This window comes from Mauremys reevesii, linkage group 12 (genome assembly GCF_016161935.1).
Source record: "Mauremys reevesii isolate NIE-2019 linkage group 12, ASM1616193v1, whole genome shotgun sequence".
NCBI classification, from domain to species: domain Eukaryota; kingdom Metazoa; phylum Chordata; order Testudines; family Geoemydidae; genus Mauremys; species Mauremys reevesii.
The window spans coordinates 21,188,370-21,193,716 of record NC_052634.1 but is presented as its reverse complement, the minus strand read 5'-3'; the positions used below and the strand labels follow the sequence as shown (position 1 = coordinate 21,193,716).

The 5,347-nt window shown below is 51.1% G+C and overlaps 2 non-coding genes across 2 annotated transcripts; one reads left to right on the top strand and one right to left on the bottom strand.

The window, feature by feature from the left end:
• The first annotated feature begins 240 nt into the window (after nucleotides 1–240).
• Nucleotides 241–313, top strand: TRNAV-GAC. Its single transcript has one exon. It is a non-coding gene; the product is annotated as a tRNA-Val (tRNA).
• Nucleotides 314–2,239: 1,926 nt separating this feature from the next.
• On the bottom strand, nucleotides 2,240–2,311 carry TRNAG-UCC. The gene has a single exon. It is a non-coding gene; the product is annotated as a tRNA-Gly (tRNA).
• Nucleotides 2,312–5,347: the final 3,036 nt, after the last annotated feature.

The following is a 5,347-nucleotide window of genomic DNA, read 5'->3' as shown; positions in this document are numbered from 1 at the left end:
TGAATGGCTATTAGCTAGGATGGGTAAGGAATGGTGTCCTTAGATTCTGTTTGTCAGAGAGTGGAGATGGATGGCAGGAGAGAGATCATTTGGTCATTACCTGTTAGGTTCAGTCCCTCTGGGGCACCTGGCATTGGCCACTGTTGGCAGATAGGATGCGGGGTTGGATGGACTTTTGGTCTGACCCAGTATGGCCATTCTTATGTTCTTATGAAAGGAGGGGCAAATACCTATGACAGAGTTTCTGTAGTGCAGTGGTTATCACGTTTGCCTGACACGCAAAAGGTCCCTGGTTCAAAACCAAGCAGAAACATTCTGGTTTGATTTTCCCAGCTCCTCCTGGCCTGTCCCTGCTGTTGTAGGAGCAGCAGTGATTTCTATGCTCAAAAGGTCTCTTATACTTCCCCTGCTCCCACTTTTGTCTCCTCTCCCTCTCTGAATGCCTGTGAAGTGGCTTTCCCCCTCCCACTCCCTCCTGGAATGCTGGTGGGATGAATGGGCTGGTTGAAGAGCAGAAGAGCTCCCAGGTAGACAAGGTGTCTGGGACGCTAATTAGGCAGCGCTCACACACCCAGAGCATGGACACTGCCCAAGGTGGAGTGTGACCAACCAGATGCAGCCAAGTCTTCTCTAGTCGCAGGCCATGAGGTGCAGGCCCTTAAAAGGGGAAGGGACCCTGTGCTCAGGAGAGCACTCACAAGCTTGTACCTCCAGTGAATACCTTTCGCCCGGACCGTCTGGCCAGTGGTTCTCTGCGTTGTATTTCATTGTGCCTCAGGAAGATTTACCTTCATCACACCATCCATAGCTGCGCTGTGGGACACTTACCTTGCCGAATCCTGACATCTCCAGTGCTGTACCTGTCCAGGGAGCGTGAGTATGCAAGTGTGACTGTGACACCCCCCACTTCTTCTTTTGAGCTTAGCTGTCAGTATAATAAATGTGCTGCTTTCTGCCAAACTCTGGTGGGTCATTAGTCCTCCCTTCGCTGACTAGCTGGCCCAATTTTGGGTAACACCTGCGATAAACTCAACCCCTGCAGGGCAGAGGGTGGTGAAATGAGCTGAGAAAAAGCCTTGGCATCAGCAGGGGAAAGCTAGTGGATCTGGGCTGGTCACCTTTTGAAGCCTTGTGGCTTGGTCTCCTCTGCACTTGGAGGTTGACCAATGGCGGCCGGCTCTTGCTGCTGGCCTCCTATGTGTGACTTGCCAAAGGAGGGAGTGAGGCAGGAATGGGGCAAAAGAGGAAAGTCGAGCTGAGGAAGGCAGGGCAGAAGCTAAGCGCCTCAGTGCGGCTAAGTGGGGTTAGTAGAGCACCACCAGTCGTTCTGCAAAGCCTGGGGAGGTGCGGTTGGCTACTGGGAGGTAGAATCCTGTGCCTGCCTCTTGGCTTCCCAGGGATGGCTACTTGCAGCCCAGGAGAAGAAAGACGGTTCTGGGTGAAAGGAAGACAAGCAAAGCTCTGTGAGGAAATTTGGGTGTGGGGTGCTGGCTCTGCGCTGAGGGAGGGGGTTGGGGTGCAGGAGAGGTGGCGCTTACCCCAGGCAGTGCAGCTCCCAAAGTGACCGGTACACACAACCCTCTGGCAGCAGCTCCTAGGTGGGCCGTGCCAGGGGGTCTCTGTGCACTGCTGCCTGCAGGCACCGCCCCCAGAGCTCCCATTGGCTGCAGTGCCTGGCCAATGGCCGCTGCAGAGTTGGTACTCGGGGCAGGGGCAATGAATGGAGACACTCCCCCCGCCCCGGTGATGGGGACATGCCGTCCATTTCTGGGAGTGGCATGGAGGGACGGAGGCAGAGTGGGCAGGGAGCCACCTTACTGCTGTTGGCACATCTCTGCACACCCATGGGGGGAGGGGAGCAGAGGGCCTCCATGTGCTGCCTGGGGTAGGGGCAGTGCACAGAGCTGCCTCCCCTCCCGGGTCTATTACAGGAGTGGGTGGGTGGGGTCTTTTGACCTGCAAGGTGCAGCAGGTCGGACTAGATGATCACACTGGTCCCTTCTGACCTTAAAGGCTCTGAGTCTAAAAGGGAGAGGGAAGTAAAGGAAGTTTTTTTAAAAAATAAACCAAACATTGTAATACCAGGATAACTCCAACAGCTCATTGTATAGTCCTTCCCCTTTCTTCCTCCATTGTGTGTTGAATGACCTGCAGGACATTGATTCTCTCATTCCATTGCTAAACTGATACAATGTGACTGAAATTAAACCAATTCCCAGGGGAGAAAACGTCATATCTTTGCATTGGCTGGGAATCGAACCCAGGTCAACTGCTTGGAAGGCAGCTATGCTCACCACTATACCACCAATGCATCTGGCAAAAGTGCTCCTTATGCTTGCCTAATGAGGCTAGAGTAGCATTGAGGAGATTTTCTGCCTGTTAAAATGTACTGGATTCTCATCACTAAAAAAAAAACCACCTCCATCTTCACTTGGGTTTGAACCGTCAGCCTTTCAATTAGCCACCAAAGTTGTTAATCACAGGGTATGTCTACATTATGGGATTATTCCAATTTTACAGAAACCAGTTTTTGGAAACAGATTGTATAAAGTCGAGTGCACGCGGCCCCACTGAGCACATTAATTCGGCAGTGTGCATCCATGTACTAAGGCTAGCGTCGATTTCCGGAGCGCTGCACTGTGGGTAGTTATCCCATAGCTATCCCATAGTTTCTGCAGTCTCTCCCGCCCATTGGAATTCTGGATTGAGATCCCAACGCCTGATGGGGCAAAAACAGTGTCGTGGGTGATGCTGGGTAAATGTCGTCAGTCAATCCTCCCTCTGTGAAAGCAATGGCAGACAATCATTTTGCTCCCTTTTCCCTGGATTGCCCAGGCACACGCCATAGCATGGCAACCATGGAGCCCGTTCAGCCTTTTTTCACTATCACCATATGTCTACTGGATGGTGCTGACAGACGCGGTACTGCAGCGCTACACAGCAGCATCCCCTTGCCTTTTGCAAGTTGGGAATGGTTGGGTCATTACACTAATTGAATCTATTTCCCTATGTTAAGTTCTCCTCACACCTTCTATGGGCCATCTTAATTATCACTTCAAAAAGTTTTTTTTCCTCCTGCTAATGATAGCTCATCTCAATTGATTAGACTTTTCCTGTTGTTATGCATACTTCCACCTTTTCATGTTCTCTGTATGTATAAATATCTCCTGTCTGTATGTTCCATTCTATGCATCCGAAGAAGTGAGCTGTAGCTCATGAAAGCTCATGCTAAAATAAATTTGTTAGTCTTTAAGGTGCCACAAGTACTCCTGTTCTTTTAGCAAAGATGGTTACCAGCCATACTGTCCCGTCTGCTGCTTTGCAACTTGACAATGACAATTGCCAGTTATACTGTACCGTTTGCTGCTGTCATGGGTGCTCCTGGTTGGCCTCGGTGAGATCGGCCAGGTGCGCATGGACAAAAATGGGAATGACTCCTCAGGTCATTCCCTTCCTTAAGTTTTGTCTAAAGGGAGAGTCAGTCCTGTCTGGACTATCGGGCAAGCCTACTAAAGAACCAGAGAGGCAAATGGCCGCTCCAGGTCAGAGCCCCAGACACCCCACAGAAATGATGAGCTGCATGCCATTCTAGGGAGTGCCCCTGCAACAACCCCACCCATTGCTTCCCTTCTCTCCCACCCCTCCTGGGCTACTGTGGCAGTTATCCCCCCATTTCTGTGATGAAGTAATAAAGAATGCAGGAATTTGAAACAACACTGACTTTATTGCCTCTGCAAGTAGAGCTCAAAGGCGGGAGGGGAGGGCAGCCTCCAGCTGCTATGATATTACAGGCAGGACTGAATCTCCATTAGACAAAGCTTAAAGAAGAGAATGACCTGGGAGTCATTCCCATTTTTGCCCAGGCGCCCCTGGGCGACCTCACTGAGGCCAGCCAGGAGCACTCACGGGATGACGATGACTGATACCAGTCCTACTGTACCGTCTGCTGTCGGGAAGGGAAGGGAAGGGAAGGGGATGCTGCTGTGTAGCGCTGCAGCACCGCGTCTGACAGCAGCATCCAGTAGACATACGGTGACATTGAAAAAAGGCAAGAAATGATTTTTTCCCCTTTGCTTTCACAGGAGGAGGGGTGGGGGGAATGACATATACCCTGAACCACCCGCAACAATGTTTTTGACCCTTCAGGCTTTGGGAACTCAGCCAAGAATTGAAATTGTTTTCGGAGAGTGCGGGAACTGTGGGATAGCTACAGACGTCAGTCGCCCCTCCCTCTGTGAGCATTCATTTCATTCTTTAGCTTTCTGGTACACTTGTCTCAGCTCCTTAAGTTTCAGCACTGTATTGAGTCCCTGTTGTGGCCTCTATCTATCATGGCCTTGGAGATTTTTTCAAATGTTTTGGCATTTTGTCTTTTGGAACCGATTTCTGATAGAACAGATTCAGCTCCCCATACAGAGATCAGTTTCAGTATCTCCCATATGGTCCATGCTGGAGCTCTTTTTTGATTCTGGGACTTCACGGTCACCTGTGCTGATCAGCGCTCCACGCTGGGCAAACAGGAAATTAAATTCAAAAGTTCGCAGGGCTTTTCCAGTCAACCTGGCCAGTGCATCCAAGTTCAGATTGCTGTCCAGAGCGGTCACAATGGTGCACTGTGGGATAGCGCCCGGATGCCAATACCATCGAATTGCGGCCACACTAACCCTAATCCGACATGGCAATACCGATTTCAGCGCTACTCCCTTCGTTGGGGAGGAGTACAGATACCAGTATTAAGAGCCCTTTATATTGATATAAAGGGCTTCATTGTGTGGATGGGTGCAGGGTTAATGCGATTTAACACTGCTAAATTCGATATAAACTCGTTGTGTTGACAATGAGGCTAATCATCTAGTGGAACAAGCTCCGCAAGGGACGTGGTTAATTCCCCATCACTGCCCTGTGTAAACAAAGACCGCAGCTCTTGCTGCAAGACACCTGGTGTGTGGGTGTCCCTGTTCCCCCATCAGAACCTCTGGTACATGGTGCTTCCCTCCTCCCAGTTCAAGATCCCCATCATGTGGGTGCTCCCATCCAGGATCTCTGGTGGGTGTCTCTGTCCCCCACCCCATGAAATAGCTCCAGTGTGTGGTTTCCCCCACCTGCCCCTATCCGGGATCTGTGAGTGTCTCTGTTCCCCTTTTCAAGATCTGTGTTGCTTGGGTGCGTCCCACCCCCCCAGTCAGCATCCCCAGCGTGTGGGTGCTCCCATCCCCGCTGCAGGCTCTGCGGGGGGTGTCTGTGTAAAAAGAGACTGTGTCTCACTGTCCAGGATCACTATATTGATGCTGAAGTTAGTGCCGACACCCGCTCAGCACAGCCCTCTGCAGCCCAGAACTCCTGAGCT